Source organism: Apodemus sylvaticus, chromosome 10, assembly GCF_947179515.1.
Source record: "Apodemus sylvaticus chromosome 10, mApoSyl1.1, whole genome shotgun sequence".
Taxonomy (NCBI): Eukaryota; Metazoa; Chordata; class Mammalia; order Rodentia; family Muridae; genus Apodemus; species Apodemus sylvaticus.
The window spans coordinates 50,182,587-50,191,894 of NC_067481.1; the positions used below are offsets into that span (position 1 = coordinate 50,182,587).

At 36.1% G+C, this 9,308-nt stretch overlaps 1 pseudogene; it reads left to right on the plus strand.

Annotated features, from left to right (window-relative positions):
• The first annotated feature begins 7,021 nt into the window (after positions 1-7,021).
• Positions 7,022-7,962, plus strand: LOC127694120 (olfactory receptor 1468-like; annotated as a pseudogene).
• The last annotated feature ends 1,346 nt before the right edge of the window (positions 7,963-9,308 follow it).

The following is a 9,308-nucleotide window of genomic DNA, read 5'->3' on the forward strand; positions in this document are numbered from 1 at the left end:
AGAAGCTAGTCATCTGAAGAATATATTAGAAAACTCAGAATTGTATTACCATCTCAGTAAAACATGGTGGGTTAATCATGTTGAAGAAAACAGTGTTGAGTCATGGTACATGTGATGGAATTGGATATTTCAGACAAGAAATCCATTTCTAAGAATATGATTGGATGGTTTTAAATGCCTGGATAAGAAAATGATGAAAATCAGAATCTATATGTTGTGCTACACGGAGTTCACGGTGAGAAAAAATGCAATAGAACTCATATACTGGGTCTTGAATTCCTTTTATTATAAGAAAAAAAGAGAAGTGGGAGAAAGGTTTTGTAAAAGAGAGGAGTGAATTTCTCTTGGGATACATTGAGATAAATTGGGATACTTAGATAACAGTGGGATGGTATGGAAACAAGGAAGATAGAATGAGGTATTGAATTCTGTAGGTTAGAGAGACAGCTGCCCCAGACGTTTAAATTGCAATATAACACATTAAAATGTATGACTTTTTCCTGGGGCTTCTATAGAATTATGAGGGTAGGGTGTAGAAAAAATCATTCAATAAACTTCACACACAAAAAAAAATCCTATAGAATCAGGTGTGGGGTGATAACTACAGTTACCTAGAATAAGCAATCAGGAAAAAAAAAGAGAGAGAGAGAAATGCCAATATATTTTGCACACCAAAAGCAATTAGAATTGATTAGGCAATAGTAAAATAGTAGAGCATCTAAAGCAACATTAATAAAAATATTTATTTTTATTTAGAGTCTAATTGTATTTTAAATACTTATCCTTATATCCAGAGATAAGTGAGCTCTCATCCCTCATCAAAGTTTCTTTTTCTTTTGCAGCATATGACAATATTGCAGGGATCCAAATGGAAACAAATTTCAAAGAATGTGTGATGATGGCATGTCCAGACCTAGTTGTTCCATCTACAAAGTAATCACTACATCTAAGACTAAGATGGATTCATCTTGGAAAGGGAACAAACATTTTAATCACCAGAGAACCAGGACCTTGCTGCAAGATAATGTTTTCTAAACATGACAGGGAAGCAGCACCTATGAAATATCAGCCCCTCAATGAATTTAAAATACACTATAAATTATATTAATTTAGGAAAACAATGATAATTAGCTGTTGTGAGAAGGAAAATCAGTTTTTTCCAGGATCTAATTCCTGGATAGAATATGGTCATCTCAAGACATACTACCAACACTAAATAGATTCACTATAGTGTGTGTGTGTGTGTGTGTGTGTGTGTGTGTGTGTGTGTGTGTGTGTGTAACAATAATATAGATGACTTGATTAGGAATTTGAAAGTGAATACATGTTAGGAATTAGAGTTAGAGATATAATTAGATATAGAAATCATGTAAATGCATTACACATGCATAAAATTCTCTAGAACCTCAAGTGAAAACAAAAACAAAGAGTGAAATCAAATGTTTTTATCACAAAACTTTAGAAAACTGAAAAGAGAAATTGCGAAAGACACATAGGGAACAGACTTCCCATGCACATGGGTTGAAATAATTAATAGTGTGAAGATGGATGTCTCGCTCAAATCTATATGCGGACAGATTCAATGCAATCCCTGCAAAATCTTCTAGCACCCTTCACTAAAATACAAAACAATTAATATTGGTATGAAGGCATCGGAGATCTTGAATATCCAAGTAAATAAAAAAATCCTTCAAAATGATGAAAATGCATTTGAAGATATTACCACACCTAATACCCTGTGGTATTTCAGAGTGATAAGAGCAACAGCAGCATCACAGAACAGAACAAAGATCCAGATGGAAAGCTGGATGAAGATATCCTGAAGATACATTCACCTAATATTTGACAAACACTGCAAAAATGTTCACTAAAGAGAAAAAAGTCTGTAACAAATGGTGCCGAGAAACTGAGTATGTTTTGAAGTACAAAACTAGCTCCTATTTTTCAATTTGCACACACATCAATTACTAATGGTTCTGAGACTTGAGCAGTAGTCGTGAAATTCTGAAACTGTTCCAATAGAGAAAAGAGCAAGAAAAAAAAAAAAACAGTTAAAGAAATTAAAACAGGTAAAGAATTCTGAGAGGGACTCTAATGCATAGCAAGTAATGACAGCAATCAGCAAACAGAAATAAAATAAAATATTTTTATCCTTCTAAAATAAAAATATTTTACCACAACAGAGTTGTCTGAGTGAATCACAGCCTACACAGTAATAGGGAATCTTTGGAAGGTATTCAAATGTTTATCTGACAGATAATGTATATCCAAATTATACAAGAACTCAAAAATATGAAGAACATGAACACAATAAGCCTAATAAAAATGGGCAAAAGGAACTATGTGAAGATCTCTTAAAAGAACACATGCAAATAGCCAATCTACACTTTTTAAGGTATTCAACATTCTTCACTATGGGGCCAATCTAAATGAAAACGACCTTGAGATTCCATTCTCCTCCAGAATGAAAGGCCATCATTAGGAAAACAAAGTTCATCAAATATTAGCAAGGAGTTCTTATTCACTATTGATCGAAGTATAAACAGTTGAAGCCAATATAATTATTTGTGGGTTCTTTGGAATGACTGAATCGATATTTAAACCTATCATCCAACCTCTTTTTTTTTCTCATGTCATCCAAAATACAAAGAGAGGATGCATCATTATTTCTGGAATAATTGAAACCAATTGATTAGCAAACAAAATGTGGTTCTAGACAACCAGGGCAGGCAGTCCTGGGTCTATCATCCTGGATATATCCTTAGATTCCACTTAGTATTTCCGCACTCAAAACCAAAAGTTAATCAACTTTAAGTATCCAATAAAGGCTAGACCAATAAGAATAAAGATTGTATTAGGTCGAAAGTTTGTATTTCATTTTTATGTGAAATACTTAATTTAAGAGATGACTGTCATTATCAGGAAATTTTCTTGAAGAAAAGAATTATAAATGGCATAAATGGTCTCTTGATCAATGGTGAACTCATACAAAAATGGAATTATAAAATAGTTTCACATATATGCAGAGGAGTTGGATTAATGGTGGTAGTAGGTACAATTAATATTTTCATAGACAGGTAAAAAGTGAAAATGAGTGAACAGGAAACATGGACTGCTTTTCTATTGCCTTGAGGAAGCCCCAAACAAGCTATCTGTCTGCCATATCCCTGCCCTTTTCACATATTGGCATATATAGTCAGACCTGGTTCAGCAGTCAAAAGCTAGGCTCATAACCAAATACACAAAAATTATTGATGGCTTTTTTGTAAATTATTGCTGTGTGAAATACTTTAAATCATCAATATTCAGAATAATGCATGATAATATGGGGTGGTTTTCCAGTCCACTTCTTCACTTTTTCCCCTAAGAAAATGAGCCCCAGTCAACAGAAGCCCAGTTGATTATCTGAACAGGGACTGAATATACACAATTCCATGGCTTTTTGGCTTTATTGTTACAGATATTATTACTTTTGTTCATTCTTGTTCTTTAAATTCTACCTTCTCATAAGAAGGAAATAGTAATTGGTGACTGTAATTGGTCTCCACTAGAGATCCCTGAGGTAAATTGGTCTGAGAAAGTAATTACTGTGCCTTTAATGGGTTATACAAGCTCTAGGCTCCTCTGGGATATAGGGCCCATAAGAGCAAGTGATCATAGCAGGGGCATGTGAATAGATATGTTGCAGTTAGGTGATGAGTACCAAGGCTGATAGGTCTTATGTCTGCAAGGGAAATGAAGGTGAGCAGGATCTTGATCCAGAAACTATGACTCAGCTTGATAGGTATATTCAAGAAAATAAGCCAGTATTTTGCTGTTAATTGAAATAACTGTGTTATGCAATACAATGTTTTAGGTATGCTTACTTTCTTCTTTTCTATGTCTTCCAAGACTTCCATATACTCTCCTAGTATTTGTTTAATGGTCATCATTTGACCCTTTTCATATTTATGGAATTATTCCAATTACTCATTATGTATTTTTTTCTCTCATTATCATACAATTCAACAAAAGAGCAGCCCTGTGAAATGTACATCACTGTTGTAGTGCTGAAGGGTTGTTTGTTATACTTTAACCTGCAAGATCTTAAAAACTTTGAGCAATATATTTTCTGAAAAGGTGATTTATTTTATCTGCACAAGTTCACAAATCTCTGTTTTACTCATATTGTATGTTATTGCTCCTAAGTGCAGTCCATCAAGAGTGACAGTCATATCATCTAGATGTTCATGTAAATGTAGAATGAGGGCTAATCAAACACAGTGATTCTACAGAATCCAAGGTGATATGCAGGTGCACCAAATGTTAGAAATATATGCCCTGTGATTCTTATGTGCTATTTAATTTGAGAAATACAGTCTTAACATAGAGAAGGTGGGAAGTCCATTGACCTATCACTGGTAACTGTTGATGTTAATTTCTCTGGTTTATGATCTTTCCTCATATGCCTCCATAAAACAAAGGTACTCCTCATTTACAAGAGGAGCAAAAACATATCAGCATGGTTTCACATGCTGGTCATACCAGTGCTCAGGATACAGTCGCAGGAGTATTGTATGTTTTAGACCAGCCTTGGATACATAATAGGAACATCTTTTTAAATGAGGCATGATTTTTTACATGATTTTCCCTCTGTAACATTAATCTGCAATATATAATGTCTAAGTGAGAAAACTCTGAATTCAGCTGCATTAAACATTGCAAGTCTGTGAAGGTGTAAGCAGTAAGAACAGGTTATAGCATTTTAGAAAAAGTTTCTTAGTTTTGTCAGTAAGCCATGTAATATAGTCATTAGCCAATGTTGTCCAGAATCACACAGTAACACCTGTGTGTGGGAGGGTGTGTGCACATGCATGTGACTGGAATACAGACTGCATAGGGTTAGAGAATGACAAAGGAAACATCTGGAGAACTAGCTATAATATTGGAGTCCCTGAGAATAGTGGACCTTACAAACTTTTATCTAAGGTAGAAGAAGCAACATTTTTCTACTGTTAAGCATCCTTTCCTCATAATTCCTTCATCTGAATGCATGAAGCTCATTCTGTGGTAGAGTGTTAGGTACTTACTGAAAGTCTACAGATCTTAATGACATTTAGAGAATATCTGCATAACAACTAGTATCATCATAAATCAGTATCAGGGCTTCACCCACTTGATGCATGAATTCACCATCACATGTAGTATCATATCATCTGAGGAACAATTCAAGTGAAAATTCTAAAGTAACTTGTGCCATCCTTTATAATTCACAAAAATTCTCATCCTACCTGGTTTCTGGAGCATGATCAATGACATTTTGAAAATTAAATCATATGGATATGCTTTGGAGTCATCAATATTACTGTGGAGTTATAATGATTAACACTAAAATTGTAGAAATACATTAGATCTCTGACAGTCAGTATAGAATTTAAGATGCAGTGCAAAGTGTTCAAGTCTTTCTATTTAAATAGTGATTTTTCTACCTTTGAAGATAAAGAAATATCTATCAGTTTAGGTAGTAGATAACAAATGTTCACTGGCAAAAACAACATGCATCACAACAGGTGCTACACATAGTTGGAGATTAATAATGATTGTAAACAACCAAATACAATGAACACATCTGTGACCTTTATTGCATACAGTTTATAATTGATGGATAGATAGCCCAAATCAGTTATGAAAGTATTAATTGCATGGGATACATATAGAATGCTGGAGTAGATGACCGAATGTCTTGGTAGAGAGAGAGACAATAAATTTAGTTGATTATGAGAAGCAATATGACTGATAGGATGGCCAGATGAAGGGAAGGCAAATGGGAGAATGTGGTAGGCAAGAGGAGAAGCAACTCTAAAATGTGGGAGGCGAAGAGTTCTAACCTCAACATTGATAGAGAAATGCAAGTGTCTCCATAAGACCATACAGGGATTAAAGCCTTCACATATATGAGGAAAGGAAACATTTTTCTTAGAAACTTTGTCCCTTGTACCTAGAGAAATGGTGACTATCTGAAAAATAAATTAGAAAATAGTATTGAGAACATGAACTGAGTCTGCTTCTGTATTCCAGTAATGACAAGATATGATTATCATATACCGATATAACTGCACAGAGAAGAATAGCAAGAGAATTGAGGGGAGACTCTGTATAATATATGACACAAGTTGATGGTAAGAAAAAAATGAATGGATTAAATTCAAAGATTTCTGACAAAATCTGAAATTTGTTTACTGTATTATGGGTGGCTGGAAAGGTATGAGAACATGAATGCTGTGGGACATGATAAGTGTAGGCATGAATTCCACTTGGGGCTTTTGAGCTTCTGATGCCTGTCATACATGTTATTGAACAAAGATGATTAGTTAACAGTGGAGGAGAAATCTGTATGTTACAGGGACATGCATGTCTGAATTTGAAATGGTAATCTAATACATTGGAGTATGTTTTTCTTGCAATTTATATTTAAGGATGGTGATCAAAGTTTATTTGAATTTTTTAAGAACATGAATTTACAAAATAAGATAAAAAGTTAAAATGAATATACTATTTACATAGGATGAGCAGGAAGTAGCAAAGAAAAGCATTACTCCATTTGACTCTCAGTAGAAATGGCATAAAACTGTCTAGGAAAGGATAGGAGATAGAAATCTGCTAAAGAGAAGTTGAGAAAAATCATTACTGATTGTAATGATTACAAATATTTGGAGTTTGAGGTTATAATTACTATTATGACTATCAGATCCATTCTTTTTGTTTGTTTGTTCTTCTTTTTGTTTTTGTTTTGTTTTTGTTTTTATCAAGACAGGGTTTCTCTGTAGCCCTGGCTGTCCTGGAACTCACTCTGTAGACCAGGCTGGCCTTGAACTCAGAAATCTGCCTGCCTCTGCCTCCCAAGTGCTGGGATTAAAAGCATGTGCCACTGCTGCCTGGCCAGATCCATTCTTGTAGAATATATAACCTAGATATATTTTCATTTTTATTCTGAATTTTAAGGGACACTTACATTTTCTCATTAGGATACTAGAGAAAAAGAATGGCAATGAACAACCAAACTGTCATCACCCAGTTCTTCCTCCTGGGCCTGCCCATCCCCCCAGAATACCAGCGCCTGTCCTTTGCCCTGTTCCTGGCCATGTACCTCACCATTGTCCTTGGAAACCTCATCATCATCATTCTTATTTGTCTGGACTCCCATCTCCACACACCCATGTACTTGTTTCTCAGCAACTTGTCCTTCTCTGACCTCTGCCTTTCCTCTGTCACAATGCCCAAGTTGCTGCAGAACATGCACAGCCAGGACACATCCATCTCCTATGTGGGTTGTCTGACCCAAATGTACTTTTTCATGGTTTTTGCAGACATGGAGAACTTTATTCTTGTGATCATGGCCTATGACCGCTATGTGGCCATCTGCTTCCCCCTTCATTACATGAGCATCATGAGCCCAAAGTTTTGTGTGTGTGTGTAGTGGTACTCTTCTGGGCACTTACTGTGTTGTACTCCATGTTACACACCCTACTCTTGGCCAGACTGTCATTCTGTGAGGACAATGTTATTCCCCATTTTTTCTGTGACATATCTGCCCTGCTCAAGTTGGCCTGCTCTGACATTTATATTAATGAACTAATGATATTTATCTTGGGAGGGTTTGTTATTGTCATACCGTTCTTACTCATTGTTGTATCCTATGTACAAATTGTCTCTTCCATTCTAAAGGTTTCATCTACTTGGGGTATACACAAGGTCTTCTCCACCTGTGGCTCCCATTTGTCTGTGGTCTCACTATTCTATGGGACAATTATTGGTCTGTATTTATGTCCATCAGCTAATAACTCTACAATGAAAGAGGCTTCCATGGTTGTGATGTACACAGTGGTGACTCCTATGCTAAATTCCTTCATCTACAGCCTGAGGAACAGAGATATTAAAGATGCCCTAATAAGAGTCCTTGGCAAGAAGAAAAGCATATTATAATGACATTGGGATACTTACTTAAATTTATCTAGTAATTATGTTGGTAGTAATATTATAAGATGTATCCCTGTATGGTATACAGGAATATAATACATAATATTCCCATTTGCAAAAGAAATGTTTGCAAAGTAGTTCAGTAAAGGAAGAAAACTTTAGTGACTCTGTCGTGCTATCCTCTGCCTTGGACATATAAGTTTAGCAAATCATTAGGTAAGAGCCACTACCTTATCACATTTCCATCCCTGATAGTCCTTTTGGTATTTAAAATAGATTCTTCTATAATACAGCACATCCTTCCAACAGTTTCCTCTCCCTCTATTCCTTTTAGCTCCCCACAATGCTCCTCCCCCAGAGCTACTTCCCTTATATTTGCTCTTTAGAAAAGAGCAGGCCTCCAAGTAATAACAGTCAAAAGGGAGAAAACAAGATACAATAAGACAAGGTTAAACCTCTCATATTGAGCTGGACAAGCAACCCTGTAGGAAGAAAGGAGTCTGAAGATCAGGCAAAAGCATCAGAGATATGCCCATTCCCAGTGTCAGGATTATACACACACACACACACACACACACACACACACACACACTAAAACCAATCTAACAGTCCTATTATATACTCAGAGGACCTGTTACAGACCTATAAAAGTCTTGTGCTTGCCATTTAGGTCATTGTGAACCCAAGCGAGCCTTACTTAGTCAATTTGATGAGCCAATGTTCTCCTGGTGTGTTCCCCCACCTCTAACTCCTTCAATCTGTCTTGCCCCTCTTCCATTGAGTTCCCTGATATCCAAGGTGGTACACTGAATGAGACCTCCAAATTAGTCTCCTTTCTACATAATGTCTGGCTTTTGGTTTCTTCAACTGCTCTAATCCAATGGAACCTTTCTGAGTACTGGACAGTATATCTATTTATGATTATAGCAGAATATCATTCAGATTTTTAAAATTTTTGCCTGTTGTGGTTGGTTCTGACTTAGGTCTCTGGGCCATCTAATCCCTAATTTCTGTTCACTCAGGCAGTGTAGAGCATGGGGTCCCTCTTCTGGACTGGGTCTCAAGTTAAACCAAACATTAATTGGCCACTCCCACATGGCCACATCACATCCTGAATGAAGAACAGATTGTAGGTGAGCATTTTGTGGCTGCATAGGTGTCCAGGTTTCTTTTTCTGAGTCCTGCAGATTACCCTCCTATGCCAAGGAGATTATAACATATGGGTGAAATCTCAAAGCCTACACCAGTTTTACCTCTCTATGTTCAATGAGGTGTGCACATGTTGTCCTCAGCAATAGGGAGGAGGGGTCCACTGTCAGTAGTTATCAGAAAGCTAACCTCTGTCCTAGCAT